The following is a 14,280-nucleotide window of genomic DNA, read 5'->3' on the forward strand; positions in this document are numbered from 1 at the left end:
AGAACTTGTCTGATTTATACACTATCAGAGATATCCGTTATGGCTTTGACCTTTCCTGCTGTCTTGCAAAGAACATTAGCATCAATCGCATGGCCCAGATAATCTGCAGTGCTGGAAGCAGTCACATTTGTCCTTGCAAACTTTCCTTCTTTGGGCTCTATGAGGCAGGGGTGGAGAAACTCTGGGCAGTGGGCCGAGTTAGGCCTCCCCATTCCTGCCTTGGACTCCTCCGAGCAAAGTGCAGGCTATAAATCAAAGAAATGAGGAAATATTTGGCTTGCTAGGACATCTGCGCAAAGCCACACAACTTGCCCTACACCTGACATCTGAATGGGGTGGGCACAGGTAAGTAAAGTTGTGATTGAACCAGGAAGGCATTTGTAGGATGCTTTGAAGTCTTGTTGGTCGGCAGACTTGCAAGCATCAGCAATCAGCTGATTATGTGAAGAGAGTCTTGCCAAGCCTAAGGCTCAACTATTAGCTAGATCGCCTGGAGGAAGTAGCTCTGGCTGTTCACCTATAATTCACCTAAACAAAATATGTGGCGTGTATACTTAGCTCCTGGCTAATAAGGAGTCTGCTCCTGCATAGGTATCTGCACAATTTGGGGTGGGTGGGTGGGTTTAAAACTGCAATAATTCCCTAGAATACAAAAAGGGCAATTTCATCTCCAGCAACTAGCAGAGACCACTGAAATGTGCTTTTATGCAATCAAAACAATGCATTGTGATACTAAAAACAGGCTGCTTTATTGATAGCTATCCTGTTTTTGTTTTTTTAATGTTCTTAGAAGATTCTTTCTGCAACATGATACCCAGGCTTCTTCCAAATTTCTGTTATTTGAAGCTCTGCCCAACGTAGCTGGCCTAATTCGAGATGCAATGCTCTCACTTCAGTAGGGACAGTTTCCATATGATGCACACATTCGTGGAATTCCTTGCCATATTTCACAGGAACAAGAACTGCTGTGACCAAACAGGCTTGTGATGACCCCTCCAGCCTTGTACATCTGATGGTATTGGAAAGGATGGTGCAATAAACTATGCAATCAACTAGGCAATGAATGGAAGGTGAATAAACTGACTTTTGCTTTCCGCATGCACACCCAATTGCAAACACATGTGCCAGCAGGCAAGCACAAAGCAGGATTCCTACAAGCCAGGAATTGCCATAAGCATGGGAAACGTTTGTTTCTTGTTTTTTCCCTGGAACTTTCCAATCTCGTCTTGGAATTTGCCTGCCTTCTGGAATTAAGTAGCAAACTGCATAGTCCTTCTCTATGGATTTTCACAGCACAACTGGATGGAAGATACGGCACTTGATAGAACAAGCCAGGAAAGCTATCTGGTTTCTGGGTGGGTGGGATGGGGGGGGGCAATGAAGTTTAATCCACCCTGTTGTAAAGGAAGGCTAAGGGAAACTTGTGGCTGCTGTTATAAAAACAGGAAGGTGTTGGCCTGTTTGTGAGCAGCCAGATACAGTATATGGAAGAAGGGAAAGGACGCAGGGTTGTTATTGGCTCTGGGCTGATGCTTTCCTGAGGGGGAACGTTCAAAGCAAATAGATTCTGAATGGTTCTCAAAGCAAATAGATTCTCAATGGAATAGGCCAGATATCAGTTATTCTGTTGGAATATTGAGTAGGCTTGTAAGTAATCCTACCGAAGTGGCTTGGAAAGGGTTAAAACATATCTTCGGATATCTAAAAGGGACACATGATTACTGTCTCAAGTTGTCCTCCTCAGGACCAGAAGAACTAAAGAGTTTTGTTGACAGCAATTGGGCAAATTTACCCGACAGAAAGAATCTGGAGCTAAGTTGAACATACTGTATTTTGTGGGGCCAGGCTAAGACATTGTAATGCACCCAAGTATTTCAATATTGTTATCTATCTTTCACTCATTCCATGGAGGGTTTTGAGCTGCTCAATGTTTTACAGGGATCCCTGGTGATAAATTTATGGTGAGAAAAATGTGTACTTGCAGGGATTTTTGAGTGTGTTCAATTTTATTTATTGTTGTCTATTTTTAATATTTATTTCTTTACAATGCAAGTTGCATTTAGGCTTTTGGGTATAATACGACACATAAATAAAGTTGTAATGACAACAACCAGCAAGGAAATTTAAGGATGGTGGAATAATGTTCTAAGGCCTACAAATAAAAGCAGCTGGAAGCTTGTTTCCATGGATTGTTGGTAACATCCTGGGCGAGTTTCTCCTTAGAAAGGTAAGGTGACATGGAGAGACTAGACTTCCTTTAATTTTGGAACATCTGTGACACCTAGTGGCCAAGTGGTTGTATAAGCAAACTTAAGGTTGTTCATCTATAGCACATCTGTTGGTTTGAGAGGTTTTTCTTTTGCCCTGTCGCTTTACTCAGGAACAAACATCAACCAGGTTACTGTGGAATGATGTTTGTTCCGATTCAGCAGTAAACCATGGGTTTTCCTGGGGAACATGGCGGGACAAAAGAAAAACCCTCTTGGTCCTGGAAATCATGGGACAAACAGAATAAACGGCAGGGGTGTATGGATGAGTCCTAGTCTGTTCATTTCTACCACCAGTGTTTGTTTGTTTTTCTTTAAAAAAAATTGCTTAGGGGTATTCTCATTTTGACTCAAGAAAAATCACCATTTTATACTTCAGATTGGGAAAAATAAATACAGTAAATGGACAAAAGTACAAAGATTCACAAAATGTTTAGGGGTATGCGTACCCCCAGAAAAAAGCACGTCTACCACGTCTGTTGCGTTCAGGGAGCTTCCTCTGCTTCTTCCCAGTGGACACAGTCCACTGGGAAGCCCACATCAGTGGTATACGAGGGCATTAGCCCACATCAGTGGTATACGAGGGCATTAGCTTTCTCCCACTGTCATTCCTAGTTACTGATTTTCAGAGGCCTGCTGCCTCCGATTTGTGGGAATGTTAGGGATGTGGATTAGGATATATTATTAGATAGATCCTATCCAAGCTTGTGTTAGCAAGCTTCCAATATCAGCAGAGTGACATTCCCCTTTTGTGTGCAGCAAAGCGTGTGCGTTCAGGTTTGCTAAAACCTGTACAATATTATACTTCCTGGCAAAGTCCCCTTTGTCCCTCTTAAAAGAAATACACAACACAGTGTTTATAAAATAAGATAGAGTTTACTTACAGTTTCATCCTGAGTTAACAGCATAATCTCAGAAAGGCAGGCTTGCTTAGAAAAGTTACAAATTTATACATCTGGAGTCTACTTATTAAAGTGAGGCTCCATCTGGTCTCTCTCTTGGCAGCAGGCCAAGAGGGAGAACCATCCTAACTGGAGATTCTCTTGAGATGTGTTCCCGTTGAAGGAGAAATGGCTGAGAGAATGGCTGCTGGCTGGGAGCTTTTGTCTGCCAGCCAATCCATCTCATCTGCATATCTGGAGGAACAGGAAGCTGAACTTAGTCAGGTGTCCCTCCAGGTGAGTTCCTGTTAGTGGACACTCTAGGAACTGTTGTGACTTGTCTGCCCCAGTGTTCCATCCCACAAGATTCTGGCATACAGCCACCATGACTAGTAGCCATTGATAGCTCTACCTTCCTTGTGTACATCTCGTCCCCTTCTAAAGCAATCTAAGTTAGGGTCAGGGGCATCACTGAGCCTTGAGGCAGTCAATGGCTCCTTCTCATCCTGGAGAGAAGTGACTAGTGGGGTGCCACAGGGTTCTGTCTTGGGCCCAGTCTTATTCAACATCTTCATCAATGACTTGGATGGTGGGCTTGAGGGCATCCTGAGCAAGTTTGCAGATGACACTAAATTGGGAGGGGTGGCTAATACCCCAGAGGACAGGATCACACTTCAAAATGACCTTAACAGATTAGACAACTGGGCCAGAGCAAACAAGATTAATTTTAACAGGGAGAAATGTAAAGTACTACACTTGGGCAAAAAAAAAAAATGAAAATGAAAGGCACAAATACAGGATGGGTGATACCTGGCTTGAGAGCAGTACATGTGAAAAGGATCTAGGAATCTTGGTAGACCACAAACTTGAGTCAACAGTGTGATGCAGCAGCTAAAAAAAGCCAATGCAATTCTGGGCTGCAACAATAGTATAGCATCTAGAAGATCAAGGGAAGTAATAGTACCACTGTATTCTGCTCTGGTCAGACCTCACCTGTGTCCAGTTCTGGGCACCACAGTTCAAGAAGGATACTGACAAGCTGGAACGTGTCCAGAGGAGGGCAACCAAAATGGTCAAAGGCCTGGAAACGATGCCTTATGAGGAACGGCTTAGGGAGCTGGGTATGTTTAGCCTGGAGAAGAGAAGGTTAAGGGGTGATATAATAGCCATGTTCAAATATATTAAAGGATGTCATATAGAGGAGGGAGAAAGGTTGTTTTCTGCTGCTCCAGAGAAGCGGACACAGAGCAATGGATTCGAACTACAAGAAAGAAGATTCCACCTAAACTTTAGGAAGAACTTCCTGACAGTAAGAGCTGTTCGGCAGTGGAATTTGCTGCCAAGGAGTGTGGTGGAGTCTCCTTCTTTGGAGGTCTTTAAGCAGAAGCTTGACAGTCATATGTCAGGAATGCTTTGATGGTGTTTCCTGCTTGGCAGGGTGTTGGACTGGATGGCCTTTGTGGTCCATATCAGCGTTTCTCAACCGCTGTTCCGCGGCACACTAGTGCGGCGACAAGAAGGGCGATTTGCATTGTCACGTGCCTGGCGGCCGCCAGAAACGAAGCAGCCGCTGGAAAGGAAGCCGGCCGGGTCACGACGCGGGGCGAGCACAGCTCTCAGCAGCCACCACCACGGGAGGGTGGTTTTAGACAAACTTAAAGAAGCTGGCTGGATGAGCTCAACCTGAAACTTGCTGAGCAAAGGATTGTGCTGGCAGAGAAATCAGCGGCTTGTGAAGCGTTATTACATGAGATTGCAACCAACACAGCAATTGGCAAGTGTTTCTTACAGTCATAATTATATGATTCTATGAATTTCATGCTCTGTGTGAAGATGTGTTTGCTTTATCTGCCCTAATCTCCCACTCTTCAGCTTCACTGGATGACCCCACGTTGAAGTATTATGAGAGGGAGGAAAACTTTCTGCCCACTCCCACCTTTCTCTCTAAACTAATTAGCTCCAATTGTTGCAAGCTTTCCTCATTGCTGTTTGTTTGGAAGAAATAAACCACAAGTGCTAGCTTGCCCATCATGGCAAGTCAAGGCTCACAGTTTGTTGTTCCTGCCTCTATTGTTATAATAATAATTATTAATTATTATAATTATTATAATTTATACCCTGCCCATCTGGCTGGGTTTCCCCAGCCACTCTGGGCGGCTTCCAGCAGAATATGAAAACATTGTCAAACATCAAACATTAGAAACTTCCTGATACAGGGCTGCCTTCAGATGTTTTCTAAAAATTGTGTAGTTCTTCATCTCCTTGACATCTGATGGTATGGCATTCCACAGGGAGGGCGCTACCGCCAAGAAGGCCCTCTGCCTTGTCACTTCACTTCTTGCAGTGAAGGAACTGCCAGAAGACCCTCAGAAGTCGACCTCAGTGTCCAGGCTGAATGATCGGGGTGGAGACACTTCTTCAGCTATACAGGGTTGAGGGCGTTTAGGGCTTTAAAAGTCGGCACCAACACTTTGAATTGTGCTCAGAAACATACTGGGAACCAGTGAAGATTCATTAGGACCAGTGTTATATGGTCCAGACGGCAACTCCGAGTCACCAGTCTAGCTGCTGCATTCTGGTTAGTTGTAGTTTCCGAGTCACCTTCAAAGGTAGCCCCACATAGAGTGCATTGCAGTAGGCCAAGCAGGAGATAACCAGAGCATGCACCACTCTGGCGAGACAGTCTGTGGGCAGGTAGGGTCTCAGCCTGTGTACCAGATGGAGCTGATAGACAACTGCCCTGGACACAGAATTGACCTGCGCCTCCATGGACAGCTGTGAGTCCAAAATGACTCCCAGGCTGCGCATCTGGTCCTTCAGGGGCACAGTTACCCCATTCAGAACCAGGGAGTCCTCCACACCTGCCCACCTCCTGCCTCCACACCTGCCCACCTCCTGTCCCCCACAAACAGAGTGCATTGCAGTAGGCCAAGCGGGAGATAACCAGAGCATGCACCACTCTGGCGAGACAGTCCGACGGCAGGTAGGGTCTCAGCCTGCAAACCAGATGGAGCTGGTAGGCAGGAAGGGCAGAGCAAAATGGGAATCATTTGGCAGTGCACTCTGTATTGCTGCTACTTCATGTTTGGTGAATGAAGCTGATGGGGAAACTTTATCAGTTTTACAAATTCTCTTTATTCATGGGAAAACAAAGCTCATTTCAACATGACAGCTGCGGAATTTTCAGTTTCACTGCTTTGCTACAGGAAGTTTTCTCCTCTTTAGCAGAATAGCACAGATGGGTCCCTGACACAAAGTACAACTTATTTTATGAATTTGGTTGTGCAGCACTGATAGCTGTTTCCAGTACACGAGCTTATGCCTTGCACTTGTTTTACACAGAAATTTCATAGCCTCACTAAAGCAAGATCTCAAAACAAACTGAGGAATAAAGTTCTGTGGCATCAATATTTCATGATCTAGGACTAATCCACTCCAACTTTTAACATTTCCATGGACTTGCTTGGGATTTACTTCCAAGAAATTGTATGCAAGATTGCAGTGTTAAGAACTGAATCCTGACAATCAAGAGATCCAATCATTTCCATCCTGTTGTCAGAATCTTCTCTCTTACTTTGATTTCACATCCCATTTGGGCCCATTGCTGATAATTCTTGACTGCCCGCAACTGGTATTTCTTCTCCTCCTACAAACTTTTAGATTCTGCATGCCACTAATAAGGCAGCTGTCATAAAATATTCCCAGTTGTTTTTCATTGCTTCCTGAAACATGCCATAGAAGCACATGAAGCTGCCATATACTGAGTTAAGGCACCGTCCTTTTAGCCCCACACATTCTACATTCACTAGCAGTCGATTGTCAAGGTCTCCAGTAGAGATCTTTCCCAGTCCTGCTCTCTGATAACCTTATTACGCCAGGGTTAAACTTGGGCCCATCTGCACACAACCCCTGTACCCTGTCACTGAGCTATGGTCTCCACTCTCCAGCTAAAGGACCCATTTTTTTCAAGCAACCTGACAGGCAGCTCTCCATTAAAAGGCACCCCCATTTTACAATACGACATAACCTTAAACTGGGGGGACACCTGGGTAGGGATGGGCAAATCTGTCAATTTTTATTTCTCTCAGTTTCTAATATTTCCAGTTTTAAGTTCGGTTATCCACATTTTCACATCAGTTTGTGACCTTTTTTTTTGAAGTTCTCATGAAAATTCAGTAACATTTTGTTGCAGATTTCTCCTAATATCTGCACTTTTGTATGCAATTCTGCCTAGCCCAATGCATTTTTATGTACAGTATATTATTTTTACCAATATGTGCATTTTAATGGACATTTTACCCGAGTATATGCATTTCTGAATACATTATTTGGCTGGAGAACTGCATTACAAAATTAGAAGTTAGAATTTTGAAAGATAGCTGGGCTTCAATTTGCGTATTGTTTCAAAAACTGCAAAATAGGTAGGTTTGCCTTTACACACAAACTGAATCAAAATTCTCTCCCATCCCTAGACCAGGACATTACTAAGAAGCTTAGCTACATCCTATACATGATGTATAGAGAAACTTCTTTATTTATAATTTATAAATAGATATTAAAGCAAGGGGTTTTAACTTCCTCCGGCAGTCTTATTTTCTGTACAAAATGGTCCTAACCTGACACGTAGCAATGGGTGCCTCAACCTATCCTCCTTCAGAGATGCATCCAGATACTTCCATGGTCTGGATAATTCTCATAACGCTGATGGGGATACGTATCCAGCTCTGCTTCTTCAGCAGCTATGTGTGCGGAAGGCTGCTTCCAATCACATCTCTCTCTTGCCGAACTCACCAAAGTGTGTGATATCAGTGAATTCTCCTTGCCTTCTAGTGAACCAGAGTGATAACTTTGTGTCTCATTACTCCTCGTGTGTTCACTGTGATTTCATCCCATCTTGCTGTGAGACCTGAGAATTTTGGAAGCTGGTTAACTTTCTTAAACACGGAGAAGAAACTTTTCTTTAGTATGTTTAGCATTGTCATATTATGATTCCAGTGCATTCTGAGGTGGTAAAACATCCTCCCCAAAAGCCATGTGCGCACTTAAGGAAGTTTTTACGTTGCACTGTGTTGTAGGGTGTGGAAATCAAACCACAAAATTTGCCCTGTGCTAAATCACCTTTGGAGATTTCCTAGGGGACTAGAGCAACTCCCTAAAGACTTAATTATCTGTTCTTCTTTGCAATTTTCAAGCTGAGCCTTTGTTGCATCTTGGCAACAGTATTATGCTCTTGGGCCCATTGATAGTGGTGTCTGTGGGGAATATGTTTGTTCCCCACAGGCATTACTCTGTAGGACTTAGCCATGTCGCTCGGTTGGATACTGGAATCCACTTCTAGTTCTGAGGTGGCCATGTTGTAATGGGAACGAACTGGGGCTTCTGAGCAACTTAGGTTGGGCTCAGAGTAGAACTTCACTTCCAGGTTGGAGGCTGGCATGCCCCTTGAGGCAGAATGTGGTTCGCTCTGGGAGAGTGGGTTGCTGGAAGAGGGCGCTTGGCCAGCAGAATGTTGGCTGCTGGTGGACACCCCTGTCGCCGCCGGGTAATACCATGAGCTCAAAGGGGTGGCTGAGAAATGGGCGGGAGGAGGGCTGTCAGGCTCCGGCTGCGCCACTGACTTCTGGCTAGGAGAGATCACTATCGAGCTGTGTGGTGTGGCCACTTCCACGGCACTCCGGAATGTCTGCAGCACACGCTCGTTCTTGTGCTTCTCCTTCTTCTTCTGCGACTCCTCCAGCCTGAGCTGACGCCGCTGGTCACGCACCATCTGATTCCGCGTGTCCACCAGGCCTCTGTGAAGCAACAGAGGGGATAGGTAGGAGAGGAATAAAAAATGAGGAATGAGGGAGCTGATTTTGGGATCAAAATCATTTACCTTTCTCTACCGGTACAATTGATGGTTTTGAATTATGGTGCTGGAGGAGACTCTTGAGAGTCCCATGGACTGCAAGAAGATCAAACCTATCCATTCTGAAGGAAATCAGCCCTGAGTGCTCACTGGAAGGACAGATCCTGAAGCTGAGGCTCCAATACTTTGGCCACCTCATGAGAAGAGAAGACTCCCTGGAAAAGACCCTGATGTTGGGAAAGATGGAGGGCACAAGGAGAAGGGGGCGACAGAGGACGAGATGGTTGGACAGTGTTCTCAAAGCTACCAACATGAGTTTGACCAAACTGCGGGAGGCAGTGGAAGACAGGAGTGCCTGGCGTGCTATGGTCCATGAGGTCACGAAGAGTCGGACACAACTAAACGACTAAACAACAACAACAACCGGTACAATGATTTCCATACACTGCAGGGATGGACAGAAGGTTGCACTGGCAGATAAGCCTCTGGGTGACATGAAGTGCATCGGCAAAGATTTCTGACTCCTCCCATTTGTTTATCAATGTCAACAACAAAGCAACACACACGCCAATTACACTGTTGAAAGGGAAAAAGCTGTAAAGCAGGGAAGAGTAAGGGGTGTGGTCTAGGAAGAGTTGCAAGGGCCAGAGAGAGAAGTCTGGAGAGCTGCTTGAGGTTCCCCATTTCTGATACAGAGGGTAGAATAACCGGAGGTGTGTGTGTGTGTGTGTGTGTGTGTGTGTGTGTGTGTGTGGAAGGAATGTACAATCAGTTCAGTTCTGGTACTAGGACCAAATTCCTGGGCTCAGAATTATTTTATTCAAATTGTCTATCTTTCATCGTGGCTCAGTTGGTGGACCTCAGCCTTCCAGTAAAAAAAAAAAGCAGATTCTGCAAGTCTTCCCGTTTCTGTTATACAGAGGAGGCTTGTGTGAGTGAGCTGCAAGGCTGGGTGGATGCAGGGGCAAAGGATGCTTCCAGGTGAGAAGTCCATCCACTCAGCAATGTAGTAGAACCACCACCTTGAAGACCCTGCCTTCGTAAGCAGCACATAGAATTGCTTTGTCCTGTTGCATGGGTTTCTTCTCTTTTATCGCTTCCTTGAGGGTGGTTTGATCATCACTGTGCTTCACATGCTTCTCTTCTGCAGTTACCAAACCTGTCTAGTATTTCTACTAGGATACTATTTTGCAGTTGGAGGGTTAGTCTGCATGAGCTCACTCCCAGTCCTGTCTAAAATTCCAAAACTAAGGTTTGCTCAGGAGAGTGATGAGAGAGCCAGCAGGACTGCTGGAGATCACCCTGATAGCAGCGCACTGGCAAAGTAGTCAACCATGCAACTTTTGCTGATTTATATCAATAAATGGAGCCTTCTGGAAGCAGAGAGTCATCTGGTAATCAGGTGTTAACATCCCACCTCCCTGGGAAAAGTCGTACCATTGGTGTGTAAGACCACAATAGACTGGCAGTCCTGGAAACGGACACATCATTCCTCCAGGTGACATGTTTATTCAGCATTCTTCTTGATTTGCTTATGTAGCACCTGGATGATGAGCAGTCTTTACTGAACATTTGTTATGATTTGTTTATGGGGTGGTTACATAACAAGGAACATTCATTCTTATTTGCTTGTGGTGTGCCTACACACCCTCCCTAGAAATGGGAAGGCCTGGGGGGGGGCGGGAAAATGGGGGGGGGAACCAGGTATTTCCCCCCATTTTTTCCAAAGCCACCCCCCCAGAAAAATGGGGGAAACAGTTTGATATAGTTTGAATATTCCACACACTCCCCCCCTTTTTTTCAGGGAGGGCGGCTTTGGAAAAATGGGGAAAACCTGGGTTTTCCCTAATTTTTCTGTTTTTCCCCCAGGCCTTCCCATCTCTAGCCCTTCCACCAATCATTGTTCATCTGGCACTTTTCAATGCATTTCCCTGTCTCTTTCCGAACTGCAAAAAGTCTGCGTGTTGTTTTTAAAGTGGATTTGTTCCACTCAGGAAACAGGGTGCTTTGATGCACTTTTATTGCACAAACCTAAAGTGCTAGCATGTACTTGAATGCACAAGTATGCACAAACAGAGACTTGACTTTCTGTCCTAGCTGTTGGACACCCCTGCTGCTGTGTAAGAACTCTTAACTTGGTTGCCTAAGCTTGCATTCCCCTCTTCCCTCCCCATTCATTTTTCTTTAAGTGGGTCATCTCTTTCAGATTGTAAGCCTGAGGGCAGGGTAGGGACTGTCTCGCTACTGAACTTCTAAGCTGCTCTGAGACCCTTTTTGGCCAAAGTGAAAGCTTTTAGAGAATGCTTTTAAATGCGCAAACAAACAGGATGCTACGTTAGGAACTGTACAGAACAGAGGAATAATGCAGTCTGCTGCACAAAACATTTCATATTAGGATTTTAAAAGAAGTTCGGTTTCCCAGGAGAGTTAGCCAATGCATTAATTTTATTCCGCTCCTGCCCTTCTTTCTCTCCATCTACAGAGCCTGGATAAAACCTTTAAAGAAAGAACAGGCCTTTGATTGGATCGTCATCCTTGAACCCGGGAAACCAAGAGCCAATTCAGATGTTTGAAATAAGTACAACATACAGTCCTCCTGGGCTCGCTTTGTTCTCTGCGATTAAGAAGCCAACCTGCAAACGGAATAGCAACTTCTTTTATAACTATGGAAACTTATTATCTAGTCCTGACAAAGCATTTTTCATCCTCTAGCTAAGTCAGAGTTTTAGCTAAGTCAGCATGCTATTTTGGTGTATACAATCATACCTCGGGTTATGGCCGTTTCAGGTTGCACACTGCACAGAACCTGGAAGTCCCAGAACGGGTTACTTCTGGGTTTCGGTGCCCACACACGTGCAAAAGTGCTAAATCATGCTTTGCGCATGTGCAGAAGCACCGAATTGTGACCCGTGCGTGCGCAGATGCGGCGCTGTGGGTTGCAAACGCTGTGGATTGCGAACGTGCCTCCTGCACGGATCACGTTCACAACCTGAGCGTCCACTGTATTTTCTTATATGCCTGAGCTTATGTTGCATTTGCTTCCCCCCAACCCCCCCAAATAAAAACATTTTCAATTATTTAAGACTCTTCTTTTGCCTTAGCTTACTCTAAGACTGTCAGTGTGCCACATTTCTTATTACCAAACTTGTATAATATCATATTCATGAAGAGGGGCAATGTTGAGATTCAAAGTACCCTGTATTAAGAAAGAAATGGTTGCACAAATTTCATAGAATCACAGAATCATATATCTGTTACAGACCTGCCTTTTAATGGATTAACTTCTGCTATGGAACTTGGTCATTCTGTCAATAATTACCATATTTTCCCGTGTATAAGACGACCCCTATTTTGGGGGACTCCAAATTAAGAAAATGGGGGGGGGGGAGATTGCCCAGAGTTGTTCAGCTTGGGGGGGGGGGGTGATTGCCATAAACCACTCGCCCAATTGCCACAGCGGCAGCGAACCATCAACAGGCCTTGCCACAGCCACCAATCACCCGCCAAATCGCGGCTGACAATCTCCTGCTCACAGCTGCAACCAATCGCCCGGGCCCCCTCTGCACTATCCGTGTATAAGACGACCTCCAATTTTAAACATTATTTTATAATAAAAAAACATTGTCTTATACACGGCAAACTATGGTAAATCTCATCTAAAGGCTGGATCTGCACAAGGGGCATCTTGGGCTCCTCTTAAACAGCCTCACATGAAATCAGTTCACTCACCTTTAAACTTTTGACATGATGACCCAGCCGCTCTGCATCTCTAGCTAAAGGTTCGTCCAGATGACCTGTTTATGCAACATTTCATCCTGATTTGCTTACACAAAGCTTACAAGGTGGTTAGACTATGTTTGGTCTTTATTGCACATTTACTCTTTGTTTACAGGGTGGTGATATGACAATGAACATTCATTCTGCATTCATCCTAATACTGTTGTGGAGTGTTTGCACATCTTGTAATGAATCATTCATTCATTTCAGAGTTTTCCATGTATTTCTCTGTTTCTTTCAAAACTACAAAAAGTCAGTGGTGTTCTTTTTGTTTTTTAAAGGGAGTGGTGGGAGGATTTGTTGCACTTTAACAGAGCACTTTAATCCGCTTTATTTGTGCAAACTTAACATTATGATAATTCCTCCTGCAAAATACTGAGATGGGAGGCACTGCAGATAACACAGCCCAGTGTTGCTACTTTGCAAAGCAACAGTGCCTTGCAATTTGCAATACAGCTAATCTCCTTTGTCATACAGTGAAGCAAGGGAAGGATCTCAGCTCTTGAATAAGAGGAAAATTCCTTAGGAAGCCTCAGCTATTTTGAGAAATTTGTCCAGATCCTGCAGGCATGCCTCAAAATGTGCTAACTGCAGTAATCTGAAGCACAGGAAGACAACTTCCAAATCTTTCTTAGGGCTTATCCCACTTCTGCCTGTCCTGTATCTAGAAAGCATGGTTCTGAGCATGGGTTTTGCCTTTGCCTCACCACTTTCCACCAGAAACTTCCTCTTTAGTGCTAAATCGAAACAAATGGGCAATCTGCAGAAAAGCCATTTGTTTCTATTTAGCACTAAAGTGTGGGTTTTTCCAGGAGAAAGCAATGGGACAAACAGAAGTGTGGATGAGTCAGGTAGGAGAGGAAAGTTATGCAGGTAAAGCAAGTATTGTACCTGCTAAAATTCACTCCCCTGAAAGAAACAGGAACTCAGTGTGCAAGGAGGGCAGACTGATTGGAACTTTTACGCTTACTCTTCATCCTTAAATCACAGCAATATGAAGTATCTTTATGTTTTCACTTTTAGGATACAATTATGCATACTATCTTAATGAATACAAGTATTTAGGAGCATAAGTATGCCAAGTCAGACTATTTGTCTACCAAGCCCAGTATTGCCCACTCTGAGACCTCAGCTGTAATGTAAAGTGCAATGTACAAATGTGACATTTTACAGTCACAGTACGTTTCCGAGCACAATTCAAAGTGTCGGTGCTGACCTTTAAAGCCCTAAACAGCCTCGGTCCAGTATACCTGAAGGAGCGATTCCACCCCCATTGTTCTGCCCGGACACTGAGGTCCAGCGCCAAGGGCCTTCTGGCGGTTCCCTCACTGCGAGAAGCAAAGCTACAGGGAACCAGGCAGAGGGCCTTCTCGGTAGTGGCACCCGCCCTGTGGAACACCCTCCCATCAGAGGTCAGAGAGATAAACAACTACCTGACATTTAGAAAATACCTAAAGGCAGCCCTGTTTAGATGGGCGGGGTATAAATAATAAATTATTATTATTAT

The sequence above is a fragment of the Zootoca vivipara genome, chromosome 1 (genome assembly GCF_963506605.1).
Source record: "Zootoca vivipara chromosome 1, rZooViv1.1, whole genome shotgun sequence".
NCBI lineage: Eukaryota > Metazoa > Chordata > Lepidosauria > Squamata > Lacertidae > Zootoca > Zootoca vivipara.